Below are 14,598 nucleotides of genomic sequence, written 5' to 3' on the forward strand. Positions count from 1 at the left end.
TAGGTTGTGTGGATGTCCTCATGATGTGGCAGCTGGCTTGCCCCCGGAGTGGGGGCTCTGAGAGAGAGAGCAAGGCAGAAGCACAATGTCTTTTATGACCTAGCCCCAGAAATCACACACTGTCATTTCCATCACATTTAGTTTATTAAAAGCAAGTCCCAGCCAGGTGTGGTGGCTCATGCCTGTAATCCCAGCACTTTGGGAGGCCGAGGCAGGCGGATCACTTGAGGTTAGCAGTTTGAGACCAGCCTGACCAACATAGAAAAACCCCATCTCTACTAAAAATACAAAATTAGCCAGGCAGCAGGGTGTGGTGGCTCACACCTGTAATCCCAACACTTTGGGAGGCCAAGGCAGGTGGATCACAAGGTCAGGAGTTCAAGACCAGCCTGGCCAAGATGGTGAAACCCTGTCTCTATTAAAAATACAAAAATTAGCCAGGTATGGTGGTGGGTGCCTGTAATCCCAGCTACTCTGGAGGCTGAGGCAGGAGAATCGCTAGAACCCAGGAGGCAGAGGTTGCAGTGAGCCGAGATCACTTTACTGCCCTCTGGCCTGGGCAACAGAGTGAGACTCCATCTCAAAAAAAAAAAAAAAAAAAAAATTAGCCAGGCGTAGTGGTGCATGCCTGTAATCCCAGCTACTCTAGAGGCTAAGGCAGGAGAGTCACTTGAACCCAGGAGGTGGAGGTTGCAGTGAGCCAAGATCACGCCACTGCACTCCAGCCTGGGCAACAGAGCGAGACTCTGTCTCCAAAAAAAAAAAAAAAAAAATTATTTTCACTTTTTCTGGCCAGGAACCTTGCTAGATGCGATAGGTCCAGAAATTAAAAACTGTCCTGCTCTTGAGAAAACAGCAGGTTAGGCCATGTGTGGTGGCTCATGCCTGAAATTCTAGTGCTTTTGGAGGCCGAGGTGGGAAGATTGCTTGAGGCCAGGAGTTCGAGATCAGCCTGGGTAACAGAGTGAGACTCTGTGTCTACCAAAAGTAAAAAAAATTAGCCAGGCATGGTGGTGCAAACTTGTAGTCTCAGCTATTTGGGAGGCTGAGATGGGAGGATCACTTGAACCCAGGAGTTGGAGGCTGCAGTGAACTACGATCACACCACTGCACTCCAGTCTGGGTGACAGAATAAGACCCAGTCTCTAAAAACAAAACAAAACAAAAAACCAAAAAAAAAAAAAAAAAAAAACCAAAAAAAAAAAAAGAAAGAAAGAAAGAGAAGAAAGAAAAGAAATGAGTGTAGAAAGGGATCCTTTAAGATGAAATCGATGCCTCCTCATGGAGTTCTAAGCCCTCAGAAGTGGAAGTCAACTGGAGTGTGCAATTTTCTATCTTTCAACTAACCCAACAGTTTCTACCTCACCCTCCTGCCTTCCTAAGACTCTGTGCACACACCCACCAGAGTGTTATCACATTGCAAGACAGAACCCAATTGTCTTCTTTATCTCCTCTACCGGACTTTGTGCTCCATCAGTTGAAGAGTAGGATGAAGAAAAAAAAAAAGGTTACATGAAGATGATGGAATTATAATCAGGCCTTGAAGAACGGAGACAATTCCAGCCATTGTTGTAGATGTGGAGGCTGAAGGACATTCCAATTTGAAGGAACAGAGTAAGTAAAGGAGGGTGGGGCCAGATCAAAGAAGGCATGCAGGCCAGGCGCAGTGGCTCCTGTCTGTAATCCCAGCACTTTGGGAGGCCAAGGCAGGCGGATCACTTGAGGTTAGCAGTTTGAGACCAGCCTGGCCAACATGGAGAAACCCTGTCTCTACTAAAAATACAAAAATTAGCCGGGTGTGGTGGCTCACGCCTGTAGTCCCAGCACTTTGGGAGGCTGAGGCATGTGGATCACAAGGTCAGGAGATCGAGACCCTCCTGGCCAAAATGGTGAAACCCCGTCTCTACTAAAAATACAAAAATTAGCTGGGTGCAGTGGCAGGCGCCTGTAATCCCAGCTACTAAGGAGGCTGAGGCAGGAGAATCCCTTGAACCGGGGAGTCGCAGGTTGCATTGAGCTGAGATCGCGCCACTGCACTCCAGCCTCAGACAGAGTGAGACTTTGTCTCAAAAAATAAGTAGATAAATAAATAAGTAAATAAATAAATAAATGGGTTGTTGATTTGAGATCTTTCTTCTTTTTCACTGTAGGCATTTACAACTATAAATATCCTTCAAAATATTGCTTTAGCTAAATCCTTTAAGTTTTTGGTATATCATTCAGTTTCATTTATCTCCAAGTAGTTTCTAATTTCTCTTGTGATTTCTTTTTCTTTCTTTTTTTTTTTTGGAGATGGAGTCTCACTCTGTCACCCACCCAGGCTGGAGTGCAGTGGCACGATCCCTACTCGCTGCAGTGTCTGCCTCCTGGGTTAGAGCGATTCTCCTGTCTCACCCTCCCAAGTAGCTGGGGTTACAGGCATGCACCACCACGCCCAGCTAATTTTGTATATTTAGTAGAGACGGGGTTTCACCATGTTAGCCAGGCTGATTTTGAACTCCTGACCTCAGGTGATCCACCCACCTTGGTCTCCCAAAGTGCTGGGATTACAAACGTGAGCCACCATGTCCAGCCGTGATTTCTTCTTTGACCTATGAGTTATTTAGGACTGCGTTTAATTTCCACATAGTTTTAAATTTCTCAAATTTCTATTATTGATTTATTTTATATTTTATTTTATTTTATTCTGAGACAGAGTCTCTCTCTGTCACCCAGGCTGGAGTGCTGTGGCATAATCTCAGTTCACTGAGGTTCACTGCAACCTCTGCCTCCCAGGTTCAAGCGATTCTTGTGCCTCAGCCTCCCAAGTAGTTGGGATTACAGGCGTATGCCACCTTACCTGGCTAATTTTTTGTATTTTTAGTAGAGACAAGGTTTCATCACGTTGGCCAGGCTAGCCTTGAACTCCTGGCCTCAAGTGATCCTCCTGCCTCGGTCTCCCAAAATTTTGTGATTACAGGTGTGAGCCACTGTGCCTGGGCTCTATTATTGATTTCTAATTTTGTTTTATTATGGTTAGAGAATGTACTGTGTATGATTTCAATCTTTTTAAATATATTGAGACTTATTTTATGGCCTAACATATAGTTTATTCTGGAGAGTGTCCTTGTGGACTTGAGAAGAATATAGATTATGCAGTTGGCGGGTTGAATATTTTATAGATATCTGTTAGGTCTGATCAGTTTATACTGTTGTTCAAGTCTTCTATTTCCTTGTTGATCTTCTGCCTAATGACTTCTCCATTATTGAAATGGGGTATGGAAGTCTCCTATTATTATTACTGACTTGGGCTCTGACATTCAGAGTCTAAAAATGATTAGCCAGCCTAATGAAATCCCCACTGCTTAGGAGGGTAACAGTGAGAGAGAAAAGGATGCCATGCAGGAGGCTATGCAGGCCATGAAAGATGGAAGAGACAGTGGGCAGTTCCCAGCCAACCTCAAATTCTTAGATTTTCAGTTCCAGCCCACCTATGTCCTTACGGTATGTCCAAGCCCTTTTTTCCCCCTAAAATTTGCAGTTAGTTCTTGTTTCTTGCAAATGAAATACCAAACTACTCTAACAAGCACAGAATTCTATTCCAGGAGCGGGGTTGCAAGCAACAGAATCTCCAAAGAGGCATGGAATCTTCATATAACACAGTGGAGAGAGAGTCAGAGATGATTTCCATGTCCCTGAATGGGAGGTTAGAAGTCCATGGATTGATAAAACAGTTCATAAAGTCTTAGTATTCAGATACTATGTCCTTTGAAAGTAAGGTTTTGGGCTGGGCGCCGTGGCTCACGCCTGTAATCCCAGCACTTTGCGAGGCCGAGGTGGGCAGATCACGAGGTCAAGAGATCAAGACCATCCTGACCAACATGGCGAAACCCCATCTCTACTAAAAATACAAAAATTAGCCGTGTGTGGTGGTGCGTGCCTGTAGTCCCAGCTACTCCAGAGGCTGAGGCAGGAGAATTGCTGGAACCCAGGAGGCAGAGGTTGCAGTGAGCCGAGATCGTGCCACTGTACTCCAGCCTGGAGACAGCGAGACTCCGTCTGAAAAAAAAAAAAGGTAAAGCTTTGGTGGATTTTATTGCTGCTTCTCTAGAGCGCATTAGAACCACCTGGAGAACTTTAAAAAGCGTGGATGTCCAGGTTGTATCTCCAGAGGTTCTGATTTAATTGTTCTGGGGCAGGGCCAGGGCAGCAGGATTTTTCAGATCTCCCTGGTTGACCCTAACCTACATCAAAGTCGAGAAGCACTGCTGCAGAGACATTCTAAAGAAATAAGGAGGATAAAGATGGAGTTACATGGGCATTTTTCAAAACATTATGTGATTTGTCTTAAGAAGGGACACATTTTTTTATGACAGTGAGCTAAAGAGTTGAAAAATAGGAAAAAAGGACAGGCGTGATGGCTCAGGCCTGTAATCCCAGCACTTAGGGAGGCTGAGTGGTGAGGATTGCTTGAGGCCAGGAGCTTGAGATCAGGCTGGGCAACATAGTGAGACTCTATAACTACAGTTTTTTTTTTTTTTTTTCAATTAGCTGGGCGTAGTGGCACTCTGTGGTCCCAGCTACTCAAGAGGCTGAGGTGGGAGGGTCACTTGAGCCTGGGAGATCAAGGCTGCAGTGAGCCGTGATCATGCCACTGCACTCCAGCCTTGGTGACAGAGTGAGACCTTGTCAAAAAAAAAAAAAAGGAGAAAGAAAGAGAGATAAGTAAGAAGGAAGGAAGGAAAGATGGAAGGAAGGAAAGAAGGAAGGAAATGAAAAAAAAAAGGAGGAACTAGGATGACTGGGTAGAATCAGAAAACAACATTCAGCCAGACACAGTGGCTCACACCTGTAATTCCCAACACTTTGGGAGGCCTAGGCAGGCATATCACCTGAGGTCAGGGGTTTGAGACCAGAATGGCCAACATGGTGAAACCCCGTCTCTACTAAAAATACAAAAATTAGCTGGGCATGGTGGCGTGTGCCTGTAATCCCAGCTATTTGGGAGGCTGAGGCAGGAGAATTGCTTGAACCTGGGAGGCGGAGGTTGCAGTGAGCCGAGATGGCACCACTGCACTCCAGCCTGGGCAACAGAGCAAGACTCCATCTAAAAAAAAAAAAAAAAAAAAGAGAAAGAAAACAACATTCAAGGCCATTCTGTATACCAGCAAAAAAAACACATCTTTGTTGTTGTTTTGACTTTTTTTTTTTTTTTTGACAGAGTCTAACTCGTTCACCCAGGCTGGAGTTCAGTGGCACCATCACAGCTCACTGCAGCCTCTACCTCCTGGGCTCAAGGGATCCCTCCACCTCAGCCCCCAAAGTAGCAGGGACTACAGGCACACGTCACCATGCCTGGCTAATTTTTTATTTCTTTGTAGAGTCGAGATCTTGTTATGTTGCCTAGGCTGGTCTTGAACTGCTGGCCTCTGGCGATCCTCCCACCTTGGCATCTAAAAGTGCTGGGTACTTTGGGACATGAGCCACTGTACCTTACCAAAAAACACATTTACTACTATCAGCCAGTGATTGGGAAAGACTAAAAATTAGATCTCTAAAGTGAATATTGACTACATTCTACTTATGTTGAGTGGTGGGTTTACCAGTGTTTGCTTATTTATTTATTTATTTATTTATTTATTTATTTGTTGAGACAGAGTCTTACCTTGTCACCCAGGCTGGAATGCAGTGGTGCGATCTCAGCTACTGCAACCTCCGCTTCCCAGGTTCAAGCGATTCTCCTGCCTCAGACTCCTGAGTAGCTGGGATTACAGACTTGTGCCACCACACCTGGCTAATTTTTGTGTTTTCAGTAGAGACATGGTTTCACCATGTTGGCCAGGCTGGTCTCGAACTCCTGACCTCAAGTGATCTGCCCACCTCAGCCTCCCAAAGTGCTGGGATTACTGGCGTGAGACACTGCATCCAGCCCAGTGTTCATTTATTTTTACGCATCATAATCAACAGGTATAATACAGAGTTATTTGTATATTTTAAAATACATTATAAAATTTACCTGCCAAATATTTTATAATAAAAAAATACTGTAAATTGACAAATCACAGCATTTGCTAAGTTCACAACTGTGCTGGCTTTCTGTAGTTAACATTAAGATTTTGATTATCAAAGACTGAAATCCTGGAGGTTGGAAGAGCAATATCTTGAGGGCATGGGGCTTCCCAGTCCCCTGGGCCCCTCCAAGTAATTTCTCCTGTATTCATGATTGCCAAGCAAATGTGATGAGTCACTTCCTAATGAGGAACATCTGATCACAGGAATTTGGAAATATCATGAAACCATGGATGGTGTGCAAAATCCAAGCAGGGAAAAAAGGAATTAGAGGCTAATTTTCTAGGGAGTTGTTACAGCAGCAACTATGTGGACTCGAATCCTGTGGGGTTGTAATCAAGGAGGACAGACCAAATCAAGGATAGAACATTCATTTCCTTCCTGCCTCTTCCCTCCCTTCATTTCTCTTTGTCTCTCTCCCTCTCTCCACCCCATCCCCTCATTTCCCTTCTCCTGCACGTGGCCTGGTTGATCATACTTTTTTTTTTTTTTTTTTGAGACAGAATCTCACCCTGTCACCCTGGCTAGAATGCAGTGGAATAATCTCAGCTCACTGCAACTTCTACCTCCCGGGTTCAAGCGATTCTCCTGCCTCAGCCTACCAAGTAGCTGAGATTACAGACGCGTGCCACCACGCCCGGCTAATTTTTATATTTTTAGTAGAGACAGGGTTTTGCCATGTTGACCAGGCTGGTCTCGAACTCCTGACCTCAAGTGATCTGCCTGCCTTGGCCTCCCAAAGTGCTGCAATTATAGACATAAGCCACCATGTCCTGCCGATACTGGTTGTTGAAATACTGAAAAGCTTTCCTAGCAGTTGGTAAATTGCTGCCAACAGCCTCCTGAGTTCCCCACCCCATCCACTTGCCTCCAGGCCCCCAGACCTCCCTCTCCTTATTTTTATTTTTTATTTTTTGAGACGGAGTTTTGCTCTGTCATCCAAGCTGGAGTGCAGTGGCACGATCTTGGCTCACTGCAACCTCTGCTTCCTGGGTACAAGCAATTCTCCTGCCTCAGCCTTCTGAGTTGCTGGGATTACAGGTGCACACCACCACGCCTGGCTAGCTTTTTTAGTAGAGATGGAGTTTCACCATGTTGGCCAGGCTGGTCTTGAACTCCTGACCTCAAGTGATCAGCCCACCTCAGCCTCCCAAAGTGCTGTGATTACAAGCATGAGCCACCGTGCTGGCCAGACCTCCCTCTCTTTCAGCAACTAAAGAGTTAATCCCCAGCATAGCTGTTGATCTCCAGGAACAGGACTTAGTGCTAAAGTCAGTGTCTGTTCTAAATGGCTGCCGGCCATGTGGTAACCAGCTGTGAAATATTTTGAATATCACCCCTGGCTGTGGCCACAAAAAGGCAAAAGCCAAGTAGGTGTGGTAAATTTGCTGCAAGAAATGGCCTAACACACTGAGTTGAGGTTTTGGCTTCTGTTTGAAGTAGTGGCAGGAACAGAGCAGATGGGTGGGCCTGGGTTCAGCTTGGTTTGTAAAACAAGATAATTCCTTAGCTTAATGAACAAAGATCTAAGTCAAGTCAACACACTACATAGTCACAGTCCCTCTAGCCTTAACCATCCCTGAGTAAGTTTCTCTCTTTTTTTTTTTTTCGTAGAGATGGGATCTCACTCTGCTGCCCAGGCTGGTCTCCTCCTGCCTTGGCCTCCCAAAGTGTTGGAATTACAAGTGTGAGCCACTGTGCCTGGCCCTGAATAAGTTTCTTGACCCAGAGTTCCTGAAGAGGAGGACGGGAACCTTGGAGGCTGTTTCTCCAGGCTGGTTAGTACCAAAGATGGACAGGACTTGAAAAATAATGGAGGATTACCTTGGGCTTAATTACGTGGGTACTTGATATGCTGTCTTCAATTTAGAGAAAGGGTCTCACTCTGTTGCCCACAGTGGAGTACAGAGGCACAACCACAGCTCATCACAGCCTCAAACCCACAGGCACGGATGGACACAGTGGCTCATGCCTGTAATCCCAGCACTTTGGGAGGCCAAAGTGGGTGGACCACCTGAGGTCAAGAGTTTGAGACCAGCCTGACCAACATGGTGAAACCCCATCTCTACTAAAAAAAAAAATACAAAAATTAGGGCGTGGTGGCGGGCACCTGTATTCCCAGCTACTCGGGAGGCTGAGGCGGGAGAATTGCTTGAACCCAGGAGGCAGAGGTTGCAGTGAGCCGAGATCACGCCATTGCACTCCAGCCTAGGCAACAGAGAGACGCCGTCTCAAAACAAATCAAAACAAACAAAAAAACCCAAACAAATAAATAAAAAACTGCAGGCACATGCCACTGCACCTGGCTAATTTTTTTTTAAATTTTTAAAAATTTTTTTTTTTTAAAGAGTTGGGGTTTCACTATGTGGCCCAGACTGGTCTCCCAACTCCTAGCACCAAGCAATTCTCCCTCCTTAGCCTCCCAAAGTGCTGGGATTATAGGCATGAACCATTGCACCTGGCCTCTGTTTCTCTTTACCCATCCCAGCTATTTATCTTCACCTAGAAGGGGTAGCCGTATCCTTTCACAGGGACCTAGTCCACTTTACCTAGGGACCAGCCGTCTAGGTTTACCTGAAACTGTTATTCGGGCACTGAAAGTTCTGCATCCTAGGAAGCCCCCAGGTCCCTGGCAAACTGGGATGGTTGATCACACTAACTGACTCCTCCGTAGGATGTCATCCTGATCGTCATTGACAATATCATGCTGATTTGCCTTGGACTTGAGGAAGTATCAAAGATCCCCCAGGTCTTGTTGAGACGTGGATGTAATGGGGTTGTGAGATATAACTGGCAGAAATGCAAGGACCTGTCACATCAGTAGAGTTCTTAGAAAATCATTAGTAATGAATAGTAAGTGGTAATGAATATTCATTAGTAATGAATAACAATTAGCAATGAATATTCCTTAGTAATATAAGATCTCCTTCAAAATGTGGGGGATGGGAGGGCAGAGAATGAAGGACAAATTGCTGCATTTTATTTATTTTATTTTTTGAGACAGGGTCTTGCTCTGTCACCCAAGCTGGAGTGCAGTGGCATGATCATGGCCCACTGCTGCCTCAACCTCCAGGGCTCAAGTGATCCTCCCACCTCAGCCTCCCACCTCAGCCTGTGGAGTACCTGGGACCACAGGTACACACCACCACACCCAGCTAATTTTTATTTCTTTTTAAAAATTATTATTATTTTTGTTTGTTTGAGACAAAGTCTCACTCTGTCATCCTGGCTGGAGTGCAGTGGCGCGATCTCGGCTCACTGCAAGCTCCACTTCCTGGGTTCACGCCATTCTCCTGCCTCAGCCTCCCGAGTAGCTGGGACTATAGGCACCCACCACCACACCCAGCTAATTTTTTTGTATTTTTAGTAGAGACGGTTTCACCGTGTTAGTCAGGATGGTCTCGATCTCCTGACCTCATGATCCACCTGCCTCGGCCTCCCAAAGTGCTGGGATTACAGGTGTGAGCCACCACGCCCGGCCTTAAAAATTATTTATTAATTTAAAAATTTTTTTTCTTTCCAATCATTTGTCACACTCATATTATTTTTAAATTATTTGTAGAGATGTGGGTCTCCCTACATTGCCCATGCTGGTCTCGGACACCGGAGCTCAAGTGATCCTGCCTTGGCCTACCAAAGGGCTGGAATTACAGGAATGAGCCACTGCATCAGGCCAACTTGCTACATTTTATACTTTCAACTAATAAGGAATTCTGGAAGCAGCATCTACCTCTATTTTAGCAGGGCTTTTTTCACTGCAAGAAACAAAAAAGTTCACTCAACAAAGCTCAGGTAAGAGAAAGAGATAGATAAGGGAGACCAGATCTCTTAGAACTAAGCCATAGTGGAATCAGAATTCATGTAGGTTGAAACCCAAGGAAGTTCTGAGTCCAGGAAAAACTCTAGGTGCTTCACAATAGGAATTGGCGAATGGGCCAGACACGGTGGCTCACACCTGTAATCCCAACACTTTGGGAGGCTGAGGCGGGCAGATCACAAGGTCAGGAGATGGATACCATCCTGGCTAATACGGTGAAACCCCGTCTCTACTAAAAATACAAAAAAATTAGCTGGGTGTGGTGGCACACGCCTATAGTCCCAACTACTAGGGAGGCTAAGGCAGGAGAATCGCTTGAACCTGGGAGGCAGAGGTTGCAGTGAGACGAGATCGTGCCACTGCTCTCCAGCCTGGGCGACAGAGCGAGACTCCATCTCAAAAAAAAAAAAGGAATTGGTGAATGTTCCCTCTCCCTCCAAGTGTCAATGTGATTTAGCCATCACCTACCACTTGTTAGTGTTTGTCTCCTTCTACCCGATTCCACATTTCTCACCTAAAAGGCCCAAGAAAGAAAATCTGATTAATTTATCTTTTCATATTTATTTATTTTTTAAGATGGAGTTTCGCTCTTGTTGCCCAGGCTAGAATGCAATGGCGCGATCTCAGCTCACTGCAACCTCTGCCTCCTGGGTTCAAGCAATTCTCCTGCCTCATCCTCCTGAGTAGCTGAGATTACAGGCATGCGCCACCACCGCCCGGCTAATTTTGTATTTTTAGTAGAGATGGGGTTTCTCCATGTTGGTCAGGCTGGTCTTGAACTCCCAACCTCAGGTGATCTGCCCGCCTCGGCCTCTCAAAGTGCTGGGAATACAGGCATGAGCCACCACGCCCAGCCTATCTTTTCATTTTTTAAAACTTATGTTTTAGGTTGGGTTTTGTTTTGTTTTGTTTTGTTTGGAAACAGGGTCTCACTGTGTTGCCCAGGCTGCAGTAGTGCAGTGGCATGATCATGGCTCACTGCAGCCTTAAACTCCTGGGCTCAAACAATCCTCCCACCTCAGCCTCCCTAGTAGCTGGCTACCACACTGGCTAATTATTTTACTTTTTATTTTTTGTAGTGATGGAGTCTTGTTGTGTTGCCCAGCCTGGCGTCTAACCCCTGGCCTCAAGCGATCTTCCTGCCTTGGCCTCCCAAAGTGCTGGAAGTATAGGCATGAGTCACCACGCCCAGCCAAATTTGTGTCTTATTTTTAATAAATTTGGACGTGGTCGTAATTTAAAGAGTTAAATACTTCCAAAGGCATGTTAGAAAAAAGAGAAGATCCTTTTCAACTCTCCTCCATTTTCAGCTCCTCAGAAGTAAGCATTTTTTCAGTTCTTATAGCTGATCCTTTTGTTATTTGGTTTATATTTATATGTCTAAATAATACAGTTATGTCTTTAGCTCTTGGTTTTTTTTTTCAGTATTACCTATTATCTATTGACTTACCGTGTGGACAGTGAGGGTTAGCTCTCTTTCACTTCCCCGTCACACACATACACACACACACACACCAGTCACACACACACACACCAGTCACACACACACACACACACTTCCCATCCCACCATCCTCTGAACACAGACAGTCCCCCAATTTAGGATGGTTTGACTTAATGATTTTCTTAACTTTACAATGAGTTAGTCAGGACTCAGTCCCATCATAAGTCAGGGAGCTAGGATGGTTTGACTTAAGGATTTTCTTGATTTTATAATGAATTAATCAGGACACAGTTCCATCATAAGTCAGGGAGCCTCTGTATTTGTCATTTTAGTTAGAAAGAGATTTAGGATTTTATGTATGTGTGTGTGTATATATACACACACATATATGTATACGTATATGTATATATGTATATAAGTATATATGTATATGTGTGTATATATATACCCATATATATACATATATGTGTGTAAGTATGTGTGTGTATATATATATATATATATAGAGAGAGAGAGAGAGAGAGAGAGACGGAGTTTCGCTCTTGTCACCCAGGCTGGAGTACAATGGTACGATCTCGGCTCACTGCAACCTCCGCCTCCTGGTTTCAAGCGATTCTCCTGCCTCAGTCTCCCAAGTAGCTGGGATTACAGGCGCCCACTGCCACGCCCAGCTAATTTTTTTTTTTTTTTTGTATTTTTAGTGGAGACGGGGTTTCGCTATGTTGGTCAGCCTGGTCTCGAACTCCTGGCCTCAGGCGAGCCACCTGCCTCGGCCCCCCAAAGTGCTGGGATTACAGGTGTGAGCCACCGCACCTGTCCTAGGGTTATATTTTTATAAGTGTATATATGCTATTCATAATTGAGGCATTTGTTTCCCTTGGAGTTAATAATTGCCTTATCTTTTGGTTTGCCGATGTTTCTAGGTATTAATCCTAATTGAATCCCTGCTGTAAAATAAGTCTTCTCATTATGTTCAAACATACAGAGTAGATTGTCACAGGGCAGTGAAGGCATATTGCTGCACCTGCCAGGTGAAGGTAAATTATTAGGTCTTCAGTCAGTTTCATCTTCTTGAAGGAATCCCTCCAAGAACCTTCTGATTTGTTTTTGTTTTTTTTTTACCTTTTTAAAAATCTTATTGCCTGCTCTCTGTGAAACCTACCTTCTGATCCTCTCTACTTTGGACTAGCTGCTTTCTAGGGCAGCAACTCAGCTGTCATTTTGGGGTCTCCTCTCACTATTACCCTAGGGACTCCCTTCGTCTTTGTTGAATTGGATACCCTCACTCATGGATCCCAAGTCTTCTTTCTTGCTTTATCGCTTTACGTAGGTGGTGTACTCTACTGATAGCTTCCTGAGAATGTTCAGGAAATGTTCAAGACTGTGTAGCAGAGAATGTGACTAATTCCACCAGTATCCTTCCATTCTTCCATAGTAATAGAGTTTTTATCTAGGCATAAAACCATCCAAAGGCCAGGCACTATGGCTTACACCTGTAATCCCAGCACTTTGGGAGGCCAAGGCAGTAGGATCACTTGAGCCCAGGAGTTCAAGACCAGCCTGGGTAACATAGGGAGACTCTGTCTCTACAAAAAATGAGAAAATTAGCTGGGCATGGTGGCATGCGCCTATAGTCTCAGCTACTCCAGCAGCTGAGCTGGGAGGATCACTTGAGCCCAGGAGGTCCAGGCTGTAGTGAACCATGATTGTGCGTGCCACTGCACTCCAGCCTGAGCAACAGAGTGAGACGCTGTCTCAAAAAAAAAAAAAAAAAAAGATAATTCAAAATAAAGTCTATATTTCTGCATTTTCCACCCTACCTTGTAGCTTGGTGTGGCCATGTGACCAAATTCTGACCAATGGGATGCAAGGAGAAATGAAAGTTCTTTGGAAGAACTTTCTGAAGAAATAGCTGGCACATGCCCCTGGTGCCTTCTTCATCATCTCTTCTATCACCCAGTGTCTGGTGCTCACATGCTGCCATCCTATCCATGAAGATGAGGGCCACACCCTGGGCGTTGCAGAGTTGGGGCTGGAATGAACTTGGGTTGCTGAGAGTTTCATGGAACAGAGCCACTATACTGACCTAGTTTTTTTTTTGAAATGGAATCTCGCTCTGTCACCCAGGCTGGAGTGCAGTGGCCTGATCTTGGCTCACTGCAACCTCCGCCTCCTGGGTTCAAGCGATTCTTCTGCCTCAGCCTCCCGAGTAGCTGGGACTATACGCATGTGCCACCACGCCCTGCTAATTTTTTGTATTTTTAGTAGAGATGGGGTTTCACCGTGTTAGCCAGGATGGTCTCGATCGCCTGACCTCGTGATCTGCCCTCCTCAGCCTCCCAAAGTGCTGGGATTACAGGCGTCAGCCACCACACTTGGCCACTGACCTAGACTTTTATGTCAGAGAGAAAGAAAATTGTAACTATTGTTTTAGGTTTTCTGTCACTTGCATCTGAACCTTGAATTACTGAAAATGTCTTTATTCTAGAATAATTCATAGTTGTAGATTGGCCATGTATGGAATTACTTGTTGAAAATGATTTCCTTCAATTTTTTTTTCTGTTTTGTAGAGTCAGAATCTCAAAATGTCGCCCAGGCTGGTCTCGAACTCCTAGCCTCAAGTGGTCCTCCTATCTCAATCTCCCAAAGTGCTGGGATTACAGGCATGGGCCACCATGCCTGGCCTTTCCTATAAAATTGTGAGTGCAATGCACCTTGTCCTTCTATCTTCCAGGGTTGCTATTAAAAATCCTAATATAGGTCATTTGTTCGTACTCTTAGGAACTTGTAAGATATTTTTTTATCTCTACCATTCTAAATTTCACAAGGATATGCTTTCGTGAGGTTCTTAGGTTTTTTGTTTGCTTTTTTGAGACAGAATCTCGCTCTGTCGCCAGGCTGGAGTGCAGTGGCGCGATCTCGGCTCACTGCAACCTCTGCTTCCCAGGTTCAAGCCATTCTCCTGCCTCAGCCTCCGGAGTAGCTGGGACTACAGGCGCCCGCCACCACGTCCGGCTAATTTTTGTATTTTTAGTAGAGACGGGGTTTCACCATGTTGGCCAGGCTAGTCTCGAATTCCTGACCTCGTGATCCATCCGCCTCGGCCTCCCAAAGTGCTGGGATTATAGGCGTGAGCCACCGCACCCAGCTGGTTCTTGGTTTTTATCAGTTATACCATGGCACTTCATAGGTCTTGTTTTTTAGTTTGTTTTTTTGTTTGTTTGAGGTGGTTTCACTCTTGTCACACAGGCTGGAGTGCAGTGGCGCAATCTCAGCTCACTGCAACCTCT

At 45.1% G+C, this 14,598-nt stretch overlaps 1 long non-coding RNA gene across 1 annotated transcript; it reads left to right on the forward strand.

Moving 5' to 3' along the window:
• The first annotated feature begins 103 nt into the window (after positions 1 to 103).
• On the forward strand, positions 104 to 14,146 carry LOC129135549 (uncharacterized). Its single transcript, XR_008536497.2, has 5 exons — positions 104 to 1,614; positions 7,663 to 7,826; positions 9,611 to 9,840; positions 10,945 to 11,185; positions 13,879 to 14,146. It is a non-coding gene; the product is annotated as an uncharacterized LOC129135549 (long non-coding RNA).
• Positions 14,147 to 14,598: the final 452 nt, after the last annotated feature.

The sequence above is a fragment of the Pan troglodytes genome, chromosome 6, assembly GCF_028858775.2.
Source record: "Pan troglodytes isolate AG18354 chromosome 6, NHGRI_mPanTro3-v2.0_pri, whole genome shotgun sequence".
Lineage (NCBI taxonomy): Eukaryota > Metazoa > Chordata > Mammalia > Primates > Hominidae > Pan > Pan troglodytes.